This window comes from Chroicocephalus ridibundus, chromosome 3 (assembly GCF_963924245.1).
Source record: "Chroicocephalus ridibundus chromosome 3, bChrRid1.1, whole genome shotgun sequence".
Classification (NCBI taxonomy): domain Eukaryota; kingdom Metazoa; phylum Chordata; class Aves; order Charadriiformes; family Laridae; genus Chroicocephalus; species Chroicocephalus ridibundus.
Genome location: NC_086286.1, coordinates 87,341,382 through 87,358,172, shown reverse-complemented (window position 1 = coordinate 87,358,172; position 16,791 = coordinate 87,341,382).

Sequence of the window (16,791 nt, the reverse complement as noted above, 5' to 3'; positions counted from 1 at the left end):
GGTACTGCTTAAACATATATTAACTATGTTAAATTGAACTGCATGTAATGCTGGGAAATTTTAATATAGGCCATTAGAAGACGTAAGGAGATAAACTACACACAAGGAGAAAACTCTGCCTCTGGCCATCTGCTTGTCCTGGTAACACACAGAAAATTTGCAATATGCAACAATTCCCTCAACTTACTGAACAGCAGGTGCCCATCTTTTCCTTCAGCTGTCCAAAAACTGTTCCCTTACAACTCTCCCCCTTCTCCCTGAAGGATTCTTTCATATTTTTGTAATGCAAATTTAGAATAAGGAAGAACAGGTTCTTTTTGAACTAGGATTATCTCAATTTACCTGGTAACCAATGGATCTAAAATCTTGTTTGGTCCTGTGAGCATTCTACTCAAATGAACAATCACTTTTTTTCCCCCTAGTGTCACATCTTTTACAAATGAAAATGACAGCAGTATTTTACAAACAATAAAAAGCATAGGGTGTGAGGACTATGAATAAGGAATCCTGTTTACGCTGTGCTGTTATTCTCAATAAATGCTAAACCTTAAGTAAAGCAACAAACCACACCAGAATAAGTTATTGTCTCACATCCTTGGCAATCATTTTTATCTTCAACTAAAAGGGGTTACTGTTAGTTCAGTACCAACGAATGTCATGGTAAGATGCTACAGAAGGAGTTAAGAAGAGTATTCCATTCAAAAAAAAACCACCAGTTAGGGGATCAAAGGTCAAGATATGACAACATTAAATTCAACAGGCAACTCTATGCCTTTTGTGCATATATTTTGAACATCTATTTTTTTAATTTTATACCATATGCATTCTAGAAAGGTCTTGTGCCCCACAGTTAAAATTTAATGCAGTAAATTATGTTTTGCTATGGACTTTGGGACTGCTAAAATAAAGAATTAAAGCTCCAAATCCACGACCCCGTCAAAAAGAAAATATAAATATCAAATGTAGATATTTGCATGTAGTCCAAAACCGTGATTTCAGCAGCCACTGAGCAGCCACCTATGTGTCTTTAGCTGGCTCCTCATTCATCCTGGAGGTTTCATAGCCATTTATATACTTCTGCACATTCTGCACCTCATTTTTACATAAGTGTCTTGGTATTCAGAAACTAGATGGCACTATACCTTCAGTTGTGAGGAATTTGATCAAATAAGCATGTTCTGGCTGTGGATAAACACCCATCAAAACATTCACAAATTTCAGTTGTGGCTGAGCTGATTGTGGTATTTCCACAACGCACCTTTTGCAGCATGCTCTAGGTTAGAGCAATCCCTAGAAAATGAAAGACTCAAATTTTAAGCTCTCTTTAAACCGACTTTTATGTAAGTGGATTGGTTGCTAACTCTCCAGGGAAAATGGCTCTTTAGCCCTTTTAATTAAAGTCACTGTGCAGAGAGAGAGAAGCTCATGAGGGCTATGGGTGAAGCATAGTCTTGGTGATGAGGGCACTTATCTGGAAAACAAGAAAATGTATATTTAAGCTCCAAAAGACAGAGAAAGGAATGATTCCACTTCTACATCCTAGGCAAATGCTTCTTCTAAAAAAAGGGAAAAGATGCCAGCAAAGGGTGCCAGCACTCTCCTTTCATTTTTAAAGAAAGCATAGGCTGCCTTTGCATTTCAGCTGTTTGACACAGTTCCTGACAGTTACTGTTGGATAAAATCCTGCAACAGGCTAAAGCAGGGGTTTTGGCATCCTAAATGAACTCTCGCAGGAGGCCCAAATTGGAAATGATCTGTGCTTGAGTAGCTCAAATCTCTAAGTACCAAACAGCCTACAGGTGAAAAACCAGGAAGTCTGTAAAATTCAGGCATCTCCAGGGCAAAGCACCACAGAGGACTAATTTTGATCACAGGTATGAATTTAAACACCCAAATTCCAGTAAAACACTATTTTAGACACCTATGTACACTATTGGGTCTCATCCCTAGTCCTTCACTGTTTCAGTTTCCTCATGTATCACATCAATAATTTCTCTCAGTAGTATGCAGCTATTATGAGGGTGAATTTGATATACAGAGTTAATGTGATGATGATAGTAGTATCTAAGAAGATAGGTAAATATAATATGACATAATACCACTTAAAATGTTGCAAAATATTAGAGACACATTTTGGTCCTTATGATTTGTTTCATTCTTAGCTGGTTACACTAATCTTCTCTTCAAATGACCCTGTTTATCTCTGACATGGGCTGTAATTTTAAAACCAGCATCTCTTTTCAAGTTCTCTGACTTCCAAGTATCCAAGATTAGAGGCTACTTGTAGAGTTGGGCTTTACATCAGTGTAATGGATGTTTATCTGTTCCATTTGCAGTTATGATGGTTTTTTTTTTTAAAGTTCTGTTCCTTTTTTAGGGATATAGATGGGCAGCAGAGAGGAAAGCTCTTTGCTTTGCATTGTTCAGGCATCTCAAGCCTGGGTCAGGAGAAATCCTCTGGAAGAAGGGGAGATGCTGCTTTTCCTGACAGCGGCTGACCTCGCTCAGCTGGGAGAAGCTTTTGGAGAGCAGGACGTGCGCAGCAGAGTGTGAAGGACACAGAGCAAGCGGAGGGTCTGCAGCAGGAACAGAGACTGTGCAGCCCCAGAGAGGATCAGCAAGTAGGCAGGCATCCAGGTCTCCCAGAGGACAGAAGGAAAAAAAAAAAGATTTTTCTTAGGACAGAAAAGGGGCAGAGACTGCTGGAAGCTGAGAAACTGCTGAAAGTTTCTGGACAAAGACCAGGGCTGGAAAGATATCCACTGTTAGAGGACAATATATGTGGAAGGGAGGAGATCTTTTTTTTTCTTTCTGTAAGGAGAAGATTTAGGATTTCTTGTTTATAATATTGCTGAAACAAAACTTAACTTTTAATTTAAAAGTCCTGATGATGTCTTGGTATGCTCACTTTAAATAAAAGATTCATGCCATTTCATCATAAATGTCATGTTCACTGGCAACCGTATCACAATCAGACATGTTTCTTATACAAACTCTTTTTCATTTTTAAACAAGTATCACCTATTCCATAACTCTTTATGATTTAAAAACATTTCTAGCTATTGACTTACAGGAAGGATTTTGACTTGCTGTGTCTCAATGGTTCAGACAAGTCTAGGTGAGAAAGTCTCATCAAACTTCAGATGTACTTAAATGATTTGAGTTTTCATACTGGGGACATACATACACCACCCACCCCACCCCACCTCCCCAAGCAAAGCAAAGCAAAGCAAAACCAAAACACAACACACCAAAACAAATAACTGAACAGCTGGATTATCTGTTTACCCCAGGCAATAAAGTCCTCTGTTGTCAGTGGAGTCATCAGTGTCATTTCACATAGGAGACTAGCTGTGTAAGGTGGAACCGAAAGAATGTTTATTCCCATTAGAAATGCGAGTAAAATGTTATCCTGTTGCTTGAGCAGAAAGCAGCTTGAAAGACAATATCCCATGGAAAGCTCTATCAAGAAAGCAGCTGCCAGGAAAGATAAGGCCAAGCAAGTAATGGTCATTTCAGCTCCTCAAAACTGCAATGACTTTGTGACTAAATTCCCTTTGACCCTGCTAGGAGGGAAGCCTGAAGGCTGCTGCTGCTAAACGACAAGACCATCATCAAAGGGTAGCCACATGGGCAAGTACTGCAGCCTCATTTATACCATGGCCAAACAGCAAAAGACACACTTTCTGGCAAAGAGATTGTGATAGTATTTCAGCAGGGGAAGAGAGAGTGCTGTGTTCTCTTGAACAAGACTCTGAATCTAGAGTGCAGGTATTGGTAAAGGGTCTTCTCCTTACATGTATGCAGAGGAAACCAAAAATCTGACTTGGCCAGCTCTCTGGCACGAGGCCTGACCCACTTTGGGGGCAGACAAAGTAAATCAAATAAACATGAACAAAATATGAGCTGTGCATAGGGTTCTATCCTTCCCCATTTTGCCATCCCCTGCTCTACTAGTAATAATAATTTTCTTCAAAGAAAAATAAAATGTCACAGCCCTTTCATACTATTACTATGTAAGTAAGCACTCAGTTTATATTTCTCTCTTAGTGAGCAGGGGAAGATGTTAAAACAAAACGTCTTACCAGTGCCGAATTTTTTAAAGTGCTGTTACTAACACAAGATGCTTTTTCCAGCAGAAGGCCTAATAATGTCAAAAGAGTGCAGGAGGTCCCATAAGCAGAAAGTAATGGCAGTTTCATGCAACACATGAAATTATAATGCATCTTATGAGTAAATCAAACCACTTTTTCTTTATAATTTCTGAATTCCATAGGGGCCATGAAACACATATTTAAAAGGTGTGCAGAAGGACCTTATTCATTAAATAGCAGAGAAAAGTAGTTGAAGCTTTATTAAAAATTGACTAATAGGCATTCCAGATAATTGAACTGACAGGCTGTTTTGACAGCTGCAAGCAAAAATGTGCTTGCTCTAAACAGTTGGTGTAAATCTTTTAGATTTCTAGCAAGAGAAATGATGTACTGGTTTAACTTTAATCAGTTTATAAAGTTAAAAAAAAAATCTAACTGTTCACCTAACTATTTGAAGTTATGCTAATTGGAGGTACTGCCAATCATTTCAATGGTAGGGTTTGAACTGAAAGAATTGCCAAGTTCTCACACAATGAGAAAGGTGGAAGGTGAGTAGTTAAAAAAATTTTGGTTAGCAGAAAATTTAAATTAAGATGAAAACATAGCTCTGAACTTGATTTACAGAAAGGCACTGAAATATTCAATCTGACTGAAGTTAGTGGATTTTGCAAGCATCTATCAGCTTTGTAAATAAGGCTGCAACTGACTAACAAATGTGACAAACAATCTGCATCTTGAGTGGGCTAATGTAATGTAATAGGCAATTATACAATCTAAATGAAAAAAAAGGAGGAAGAAAAGAAGGGGGAAAAAAATCAGAGAGAGAAGCTACTTGTTAGATTTTCCAAGCGTGAGAATTCAAAGTCGCAGGAAGGCAGAAAGAAAAAAAAACAAACACTTAGGCAGGAAAGACAAGCTAGAATTAAAGTTGGATTTTGTAAAAATAAGTTCATTAGAAAGGAAAAAAATGAGCAGGCAGGCAAGTGTCAGAAAAGAGAAAGAAAATTTTGAAAAGGACACACAAAACATTTAAAAAGTAAGGTAAATAAAGACTTAAAAGAGATAACGGAAGATTAAACATTTTAAGAATATTATGCAGGTATTGACATACTAAAAAATTAGAATTGACATGAGTGCAGGACTTGCCAATAAAGCAAGGAGAACAGGACCATGTCACTCTGTATTCAACCTTTAGGTGTCCTTTTAATCTGTGTATACTAGTATACATTTTATATCTTGAGTTAGGACAGATACATCCTCTTTATAAAACTCACAAAAAGTAGAATAAACGGGATGATCTCACCACAGCTGTGTCACTTCAGCTATAGGCATAAATAGAATAAGAATAGTACAGCAACTGCTAAGAGAAGAAAAAAAAAACTGAGAAAAATAAATAGCTGATACACTGAGAATAGTCTATCTGGTATTTAATTATAACATCTCTAAATCAGAATGTCACAGTTATTGAATTTTTGTATGTACTTTAAAAAAAAATAAAGAAAAAGAGTAAACAAAACAAACCAAATGTTTTAGTATCCATATACCGCCATGCTGAACTTATCTGGTGTTTGATTAAAGTATTGGACTTATGTATAATAACGGAACAAGAAATCTACATGCTGTTTTGAAAGATTTAGTTGATTTGATTGTAGAAGTCTTTTAATCATTACATATGAGAATGTTGGAAATATGTATTTCACAGTTATCAGTTTTAAAATACCCTTTATTCCAAGAGGGAAGAACAGTTGAACCACTGACTATTAGTAAAACTGGTTTGCAAATGAAATTTGATTGATATTTTTAGATTTCTCGGGACTGTATGTGGCATTGCTTTGTATAAAATACATTTGTTTAAAATGCAACAGAGCTCAGAATTGCCAGGAACAATTTAAACGCCATAAATGTTTCCTCTAAATTGAATCAGAGAAGGCTGAGAAGCCTCTAAACACTGTACAGGGATTCAATGTTTAGATTTTAAATGAAACAATTTTAAAAATTGGAGCCTTGCCATCATTTATAACACTGTCAGAGTCAGTGCTCCGGTATAATAGGTTGATTTTCCTCTTCTGTTCCCAGCTCATCTTTACTGGAGGCTTTCACTGTTAAACATAGTAAATGAAGGGGGTGGGAGGAGCAGGGAGAATAAAAAGTTAAATGAAACGTTATTATAGAAAACTATTTTCAGAAATTGCATTTTATAGTTAATAGGAATATTTTTGCTTACACCCAATCCTGAAGACCATTTTTATGAAACACAGGAAAACATCTCAGATATTTTCTTGTTTCATAATATCCAAATACATTAATTTATTGGTTTCAATGAAGATTTATGCTATGTATATTGCACAAGGTAGAGTGTAAATAAGAGCTATAAATTGCTAAGCAGTTAATGTTGCTTGTGAATGGACCTATTGTTCTCTAAACAGCCTGAATTTTAGAGAATTCAGCTAACTTAACGCCTATGAGGTGCCATGCAGGAAAAATGCTATAAAAATCTAATAACAATAAATATGCATTGGTATTAAGTTATATTAGTTTGGGTGAAAGTGCATACATTTAGAACTTATTAATATATATACAGTTAAAAGGGGTTTAAATTAAAAATGGTGTGGGCACATGTGTGTCCAGCTCACCACATACATACTTACCCCTTCATTTGATTTGATGTTTAGTTATTAATTCTTGGAAATACAGGCTATCTAGAAGTGTCTGAACTGTAAAAAGTGAGAATATTGCAAGCTTCCAGTGCAGTCTGTAATGAAATTCTCAGGAGCGGAGGACACTTGTTTAGCCACAGGGCCGCTTGTTCTCTAACTTTCAGAAAGTTAATGTTTTAAGACAAGGCCTAGAACTAATTCAACACTATGGCACTGAGAACATGCCAGACCTTAGAGGAAATGTAGATCTATTAATTCGGTAAGGCCAATATCAGGATACAAAGTAAGAGCCTAGCTTTCAAAACATTTGTATTATGCCAAATTTCAGTGGCAGGGGTCACGGCAACTCCTTAAGTCTCCATAGATCCAGTATACTCAGCCCACTGAAAAGCAGAGATAAATGCCATGTGATGTTAAGAAAAAGGAAAGATTAATGTGTGAACAAGCCTTAACTGTTGCTATAGATAGTGTCTGCAAAACTAGCATAAAAAAAATATGGTAAATGAACATGAGCCTTCACTAGATGAACTAGGAGTTTCCTATGAGTGTCAAAGCAATGCACATAGGATAACAAAGTCAACTACAAATCACCTATCCTATCCTGTATGAAGGCACTATATCTAGTGCCAAAGCCAGTTCAATCACAGCCAGTGTTCATGCTGCTACTGTTCTCTCCACTGTATAACATAATCATACTCAACCATTGATTTACTTCTTCCTTTACAGGTCTTGGACACATAACAATGCATTTCTGAGCATTGTGCATATATGATAAGGAGATGACTTCATCTATTTGAACATAAAATGTGCTAATATAAAAATGAGCCTCGAGGCTACTGTAGCTTATCTTCTAAGGCTAAAGAAATACAGTGTAAAACCATACCTTGAATTAAAATCATGCCCACACTCTGACGGTTAAGTATGTTCTTATTACTTTTTTCTGTGTTTTGTTTTGCTGATGGTCTGTTTCTAGACAATTCATGGGTAATTAAAAAACTTTAAAAAGGAACCAAACAGAATAATCACTGTCATGTGTGGTAGTTCCTCAAATCATAATATAACTCATTATTTTGACTGCAACAGTAGCGGCAAACACTTATTTAAAAAGAAAGGTAATTGCTTTTAGTTTCAGTACATTATCTTTTTGAAAAAAATGACACTTTCAATTAATATTTATTATTTCAAAGAAATGCATCAGTTAAAGTTGATATGCAGTGGCTCCAAATGTAATCTGTTAGTTACAATAAGTATGAATTGAGCTTAGAAGAGTGTATCATATTTTGAAAATAATAGTTTGACCAGGAAATTAAAATAAAATAAAATTAAGTGGATTCGAGGGTGAGAAATAAGGGAGGAAGTTTTAACAGATCACAGGAAAATGTGGCACATCCTAAAATAGGTTGGAAAAAAACATGGTCCTACAATTTATTACTTCTTTTGCCACGCTCTTCTCTTGAAATCAGGCAAAGTCCAAGTCAAAGTAATATAAACTGGTAATCTTCCTTCTCTTTCACTCTCTAGTTTAGTTAAACCTGAAAATCCTGAAATGTTACAAGATTGTCCGTCAGCTTCAAGTTAAACCACTCCTTACGCTTGAAAGAGAGTAGGAGGGATGTGGGGGAGAAGATGCAAATGGCAGTATCATAAGGAGTTGGGAACAGGATATTTCCTACAGTGACCAAAAAGAATTTAAAAAAAAAATCTTGCTCAGTTCAATAAGGCTCTTTAAAATTCTTGCTACAGCAATATTTTTTTTTCATATTCATATAGGCCAAAACCTAGCCTGTGTTGCTACACAGCATTGTTACACAGACCTTTGCTCATATTTCTTTGTTGCATGCATATTTCAAGGGCCCTTTTAAGAAAGAATTGCCTCATTTTCAGTTCATACTTGCAGTGGATAGTCTTTTTTTTTTTTTTTAAATGTTTTACTGTCTTGTCTTATACCTATCCAAATATATGCAAAGCAACCGTATGTCTCATTAAAATTTTTTGGGCATGTTAAACTGGATAGGTAGTATATGTATACAACTGAAAATAAAACAATATAAGCACTAAATAATTAACATCATTAATCTTTTTCTTGAGCTACAAGTTCCCATAAACTGCAGGTATATTGCAGAGCAGCAGCCACATAGATATGAAGTGCCCTGAGCCATCCTTTCCAGAATCGCCAGTGTTAGGTTGTAAACATCGTTGCTCATCTCATGTTGTTAATGTGCATGTTAAGTAGGGAATTATTGTTGAGGATCCATCCTTGCTTTGTGCAAGGAAAAGAAAGGACTTGGCTAGGCTGGCCTCTAGGAACACATTTTTTATCAGGGTAATTTTTGTGTATTTTCAGCTAGTCACAGAAATAATTATGGGCATTGGAAAGGAGGAGGTCTATGGAACACACCAAATAAAACAATAACACATTTATAAGCATTTCTTGTTTCCAGAGCTTTTTTTTTTTTTGTTATACATGCCTTTAATTTGGGCTCTGAGAATAAAAATTGAAACATTTAAGTGCTTTATTTTTTTCTCCCTTAGAGAGTTTTCCCTTTTGTCTAAATAGTCTCTTTATAGGCAGTCTCAGAAAAGAGAAGTTGATGAGACAATTTTCCCAGCTCCCAGAAGTCTGGAATTGTGTTTCTTTGACTTTCTACTAGGATGGAAAGGCACAGTTCTTTATTTTCCCTCTCTGTTCTGTGATTTGAGTGTGTGTATCATTCTCTATGGTCCCAGCTAGGAGTTAAAGCTAGTTCTGAAACAATGTAATTAAACTGTGCATGCTGATATCTCCAGAAAATAGATGCCATAATTTTTGGTAGCTTTCACATATGTTTCTTCCTCACTGAAAAGTCTATAAAACAGTGACGTACTTTAAGTGTAACATGTCACCTGCTTTTAAAAATGAGTACATGATAGTATGCATTTTTTCATGCCTATAAAACACACGTGCATGCATATATAATTTATTTTCCACTTTTTTGTTCAGAAATAAGCAGAATTGGTGTCTGGATGCTAGAGGTATAAAATAAAACAATGCAGGGCAAGCATGTGAGATTTGAGTCACTGTAAGTTTTGCTGGCTGTTTCCAGAGACAGACTTAGTAGTAAAGCTGTTATGCACAACACAAGTGCAACTGCACTGAAGTCCAAAGACTAGAAAGGCCAAACTGAAAATGACAAGGGAGAAAACAACACCGAGGCTTGGCTGAAGCAACTGTCCGACATGATCCCTTTCAAGAGGACCCACTGCATCTATGCTACTCTGTAAATAAGACTCTAGCACTGGAAAACGTGGTTTACAAAGAGTGACATGAATTTTCTACTATATTAAATGCCTCAGGAGCTTTCCCAAAAGTCAACACTATTTGACTAAGGAAATGTTTGATCTGAGGATATATATGACGCTTCATAACACAGACTTTACTTCATGAACATTCAGGTCAACGTGTAGACTGTAAGCAAGGTCAGCTTCAGTTCTTGTCCCTGTTCTTCTGTAAAGAGCTTAACCATTTCTTTCCCATTCCTCATTTTTTCTCATCTGTGGAGAGAGAAACTCCACTACCTACGCTAGACGAACCATGCTAGATGAAAGTACCACATAATAACCAGGACTGGCTGGTCTTACACAAATTGCCATCAGAAATTTTAAATGGTTTGATTGTATATTCAAAATATGTATCTGTGAAAAACTACCTTTCAAAAAATAGTAATTTTATAAGCAACCTTATAACCAGTGCAGACTCAAATTTTGATGCTGGTTTTTTTTGTTGGTTTGTTGTTTTGTGTGTGTGTGTGTGTTTTGCTTGTTGTTTTATTGGCTTTTTTTTTGTGGTGGTGTAGCAGTATTTTTATAACTTATATTTTTTATATCTTATATTTTTATATCTATATATATTTATAGATTCTTTATAACTACAGAAGTTCAAGTGGGCTTTGAAGAATTTTTGGATAAACACAGAATCACGCTGTTGTGTTTTTATTATTTTGAGTGGAGTCCTTTTCCCCATCCAGACAACATTCAGCAGCAGAGGTACTGAGGGTAACATTTTGGTGAAATGTTATCTCCTTAGATGTCAGGGGCAGGGGTTGGGGGGGGGCAACAAAGGATTCGCCTCAGCTGACAAATACTCAATGGGCTGTATTTCATATATGCCTGTGAGTCTTGGAATCATTTGAAAGGACAGGCACACTGGAGAAATTGTGTCCTGTATATAGATATAATCTCCAGGAGAGAGACACCCCTTGGGAACCCACATCTGAAAGGCATATTTTCATGTGCATATTTTATAGTTCAGCTGTTTTGGGAACCTTGACTTTATGGAGTGGAAGAATCCACATTATCTAAAGAAGGGGTGTCTGTGTGTCTTTCCCATGAGATACAAAAGAATCTAATAGCAGATATTTTTTATTTGCTTCAAATCCTTCTAGATCCTGAATTCTAAATGTAAGGAAAGAGTCCCTGTCTGTGCACTTGACTGACTGTGTCACAGTCTGTTGGGTTTTTGTTGTGTCAGATTAGAGAAGCTGATACGCCCCTTACTCTCACAGAATCATAGGAAAGAATTGCTTCTGACTTATTCAAAAGAACAAGTTTACATCATAAAGCTAAAATAAATAAGAACACGATTGGAAACTAACGCAGTCATTTAAGATTTAAGCAGCTTTTTCTTTTTTTCCCTAGCTGCAGTTCCTCTAATGTCTCTAAATGATGCTGTGAGAAAAATGCTCTCACTGCCATCTAGATTTGAATTATTTAATAAATTAGCAGGGGAGTTTAAAAAATGCTTGCTTTCTCTGAAAGCCATAACAACAGTACACATGGTTCCTTCTCTTACTATAAAAATGATTGAGTAGATTGGGAAGTCGTCGGTATGGTTGTTGACTAAGATAATAATTGTTCACAGAATATAGAAATTGCATTAGAAACTGGAGACATTCCTGCCTCTTTCTCTGCTCTTTCAGTCAGTGAACAAAGGGTCTTTATTATCTCAGACACTCCATGGAGAAATATGCATTACTTTTCAAATAAGATGCTGGGTGGCCAATTGGCATAGTATTTTTGGATAATGTTTGTAAATGCTGTAAACCTGCAAGCATTTTTATGATTGCTCAAAGATTACAGGCGAGTTTAGAGCAAGGCTGAATTTGGAGATCGGAAAGGTTTCAAGGCAATATCTTTATAAAATGTAGTGAAAGAAAACTCAGAGAGGATATATAGTTTCAAAGGGGTTGTTTCTGTTCATGGCTAGTTGCCCTTCTGTGTCCTTTCCTTCTTTTTAAGGTGGACTTGGTTGTTTTGCACCTACTGCTTTTTTTCACTTTTCTTAGGTGAAATTGAGACATTTTCTCACTTCTAGACTGTGGTTCCAGGTAGCAGTATACCAATTCTTTTTATTTTAAGGCCTAACATGTCTCTTAACAGAGCCTATTTCTGTGAGCTTTTGACTATCAGGGTTTAGTGACCTCCAAAATCATCTGATAACATATAATAGATTCTTTCTCTCACTGTGAAAATCTGTTGTATTCTGGAGATTTGTATGGATTTATATTTCATTCTTTATATCCTTTGCCAAGAACCATTTTATTCAGTCATCTATTTGGAAAAGAAAAAAGAAAAAGAACTGCTATTTATATTGATAGGGCTGGTCTATGGAATTAATGCATACGTTCATCAAGTGTCAGAAAGAAAAAGAAGAATATAAAATGTTCAGCTAGATCTAGTTTTTTACACCTAGTGTAATTTGGCATCTTTCCATAGACTTTACTGGAATTATAATCTGTGGCCATGAGTATAATATCAGGTTCCCAGTAAACTTCAGTGCATTCATTCACTTGGCTAGACATGAATTTCTGTGGATGAAGTTTAAAAAGAGATCTTTTTATATTTTTCTTGAATATTTCTTTCAACATGGTAATTAGGATAATGGATCATGCCCTCACTACAATCTATGAATCAGGGAGACAACTGTGCTTTTCTATGGCAATGCATATCACAACCCTGAGGCAAAGCACATGAGAGCTGGGGAAAGCATTCTCAGGGAGAGCTGTCTAACAAAATACATTTCTACCTAAGGCAACTAATATCCTCTGAAACCTATGAGTCTGCTTTAGCAACTCTAACTCGATGGGAATTCCAATTAGGGTGTCCTTACTAAAGATATCTCTGTTATCTATAACTTTGGAGACCACCTACATCTCCAATTAATATCTCTGAAGGTACACGAAATTCTTTTTATGAATTAATATGTACATATTCTTGGGGGTTTTTTTTTGATCCCTCTGTGCTTGTACTACTTTCCTCTGTTTCTTCCAATGACATTTCTTGTTGCGTTAGTCTGTGGTAATGATGACCATCAAGCTAATTTTCAGAGGATCATATTAACACTAACCTTTGGCTCACCCATCTGTTCCTCACTTTATTGCTTCAAATGTCTCCTTTCTGGCTCATTGTTAAACTGGAATAGAGGCAAAATTCCTCCAAGCCCAGCAGGGCTTTGCTGGGCCATTTCTGGCTGGAGAAGGCTGCTTAGTACGGTAATCTGAATCATTTGCTCTTGTCATTGAGGTTTTCATAACACTGAACATATTGCTGGATGTCAATGGCAAATACAACATCTGTGGATGACGGTAGGCTTTCCTTTCAAAATAACAAAGGAACACATCTCAGCTCCCATATTCTGACAGGGATTTGGAGCTCCCCTTGGGTCCCTTCTCTCCAAGGAATGAATAGCTTTGTTAAGCTCCTGCCTTTACATACTAAGCACATATACATGAAACTAAGGGTAAGATGGAGAGTTCTGAAACTCTGATTTTTTTTGTAATGACATGATAAATAGTTCAGCGGAGCTACAGGTAAATTTCTATTGCAAGAATGCACAGACATACCAAATATCAGAGTATTTTCAATGCAGCCATTCATAATTCCATGTATACTTATTGGTAAAGCCTTTAATAGTGCTAGACCTGTATAAACAGAGAAAGCTACTAAATCTAGTGTATATTAGGAATTTAATACTCTCTGTATTAGCACTTCCCCACTTTCTTTGGCCAGTAAAAATAAAGAGTGATTAATTTTCCATTCTGATTTACTGAATTTGTCTGATGCATTATTTTAATAGAAAGTGTTCCTTATCTTTTCCCACTCTGAAAACAAATATACAAATGCAAAACAAAATAAAAAACAAACTTCAGAATATAAGAACGTAATAATAACACCATGCGAGATTTGTTGTTGCTGGGAAATTTTGTCCTCCAGATTGCCTTGCTTTCAGTGCACCATCATAAAATATATTTTTATGTAATTTAAAACATATGTTTTAAAGTGTGTTCTGCAGCAACTGAAGAAAAATGTGAACAACTAAGCCATTAAAATTGCAATACATTTTGCATACCTTGAATGCAGATACTAAGAATTATTTTGCATTGCGATAATCTTGTTCTTCTAAATTAAGTTTGGGTGTCAGGCTAAACCACTAGGTCTAGATGACAGCTAAATGAAGGATCTTTACTCTCCAGTCCAGCAAGCTACAGTGAGAAACAGGGAAGGGGGAAGTGAGGCGACAAAATTGTCAAGTAGATGAATACAGCCTCTTAATATCAGCAGTAATGGAGAAACTGTTTGCCATCATGCAAATCTGTGCTTAGTGAGCAAAAAACCTTCTCCAAGGTTTTCCATCAATGTCAGTTTATACCTACATAGATTTAAAAGAAGTAGCCTAATGTAATATAAAAGTATCATACACCTATTTCCTAAATGTTTTCTATTTAGCAGAATATTTTAGTGACTAAATTAGGTACATATCTATCTGTATTTGCTTTCTTAATAGAGTATACAGTGTTAAGGTAAAAGAATATATATACAAATTATTTGGTATATATTTTGGTATGCCACAGTCATTGCCACAGAGAAAAAAAGAGGTAAACTCTTATTTCTCTGTAAAGAACAGATGTACTTTAGCTGACTATTTGCAAGTATAATAGGAAGCTGTGAGGTTGGGACTTGAAAAATGGTTATGTTACTTACAGGAAACATATCAAAACTGAGAGACAGCTGGAAATTGCAGTAGATGAGACACTGGAAAAATCCAGGAATCTCCTGCCAGAATCAGATACAGCAGTATTAGATCCAAATGGATTTATTTGCCTTTCGTCCACACAGCTACCTGCATATGCATGTATTATACATCTCTGAATTAAGTCTATATTACTAGCACATTTGCAAGACAGGGTTTTTTTTCTGCTCTAAAGACATTAACTAATTCAAAATCTTGTCCCCATCTGAGATTACATGCATATTTTGTAAAACCTGAACAGCTGACAGGGGAAGCTTAAGAGGAATGGTGGCAAAAATCCTTTCAGTCTAGCGTCATTCTATTTATTGTGTATGGTGACATTGATGTATTTCCAGAAAGACTTGCATGATTCATGTCATTTCGATAAGTGGATGGTTCTGAACACTATCTTTTCCCTTTTTATTTAAAAGATATTTTGAATGTTGTTCTAATTCTTCCTGTTTCGTGAAAATTAATATTTAACTGTCTATCTTTTCCCACTTATTTCCTCCAAATCCCTTAATAATATGAATCAAAATATTCACCCAAAATACTGATAATAACTTTTGCAGTTCAAATAAAATGGGGATAGAATTAGACTCCTGGGAATTAAAGTTACAGTAATAAAATATAGCATTGTAGCTATCCCACTAAAATGAGCAGGGAGAATCTTGGCCTTACTGAACACATCCCAATGGGTATTTTCAATGTATCTTTGCAGGATATTTGTTGTGCAAAATCACAGAATTTGTTCCTACAAAACTGAGAACACAAACGGGTCTTTTGAATTGTGTGTCATCTGCTTTTGTCCTTCTTCATTGGATTCATTGTGAACTGTGTTCATTGTGAACTGCCTGTTTTTCACTGTGTCTCTTGAAAACATATCACCTCTGGAACTACAGACTGATTATAGAACTGAAACGCATCAGGATTTTATTAAATAAAATTACATAACGAGAGCGCCATGAGGCACAGGAGTGTGTGTTATCTAACTTTTAGAGTGCAAATTTATTTTTCAGTGTAAGAATCAGCTAAGAACGTATGCAGGGAAGACCATTGGCTTATTTGCTCCCTGAGAGAGAGAGATTTCAGCTGTGGACACAAAGGCTGGAAGAACTGTGATGCTGTGAATATTTAGTGTAGTTCAGATTAGATCATCCACTGAAATAGCAAATAAGTGCTCCAAAGAAATCAAGCAGTGCAAGAAAAGCTCCAGAGAAGGTTTGGATTATGTTAGAACATACTGTCACATTATCATCACAGTGTTCTGGGCAAAACAATAAGAAGAGGAGTAATTTTTGCGACGAAATTTAGTGAATGCATTCCTTTCTTCTTTACCACGCAAACTTCCTTGCCACCTATCCTTTCTCTGCCTCCCTCACATCCCAAAACTGAGGTTTCTGAGGTAATTTCGGCTCCACTTCCTCATGTTGAAGGTTTTGAATATTTTTTTGAACTTCAGGTTCTGACAGAATGCAGCACTTTTATACACAAAAAGTTAAACAGAGGAAGGTGTGCTGGTTTTGGCTGGGATAGAGTTAATTTTCCTCATAGCAGCTAGTACGGTGCTATGTTTTGGATTTGTGCTGAAAATAGTGTTGATAAAACAGGGATGTTCTAATTACTGGTGAAAAATGCTTACACAGAGTCAAGGCCTTTTCTGCTCCTCACATCACCCCACCAGGGAGGAGGCTGGAGGTGCACAAAAAGTTGTGAAGGGACACAGCTGGGACAGCTGACCCCAACTGACCAAAGCGATGTTCCATACCATGTGACATCATGCTCAGTATACAAAGGTGGGGGAAGAAGAAGGAAGGGGGGAATGTTTGGAGTGATGGTATTTGTCTTCCCAAGTAATTGTTATGCATGATGGAGCCCTGCTTTCCTGGAGGTGGCTGAACACCTGCCTGCCCATGGGAAGCAGTGAATGAATTTCTTGTTTTGCTTTGCTTGCATCCACGACTTTTGTTTTACCTATTAAACTGTCTTTATTTCA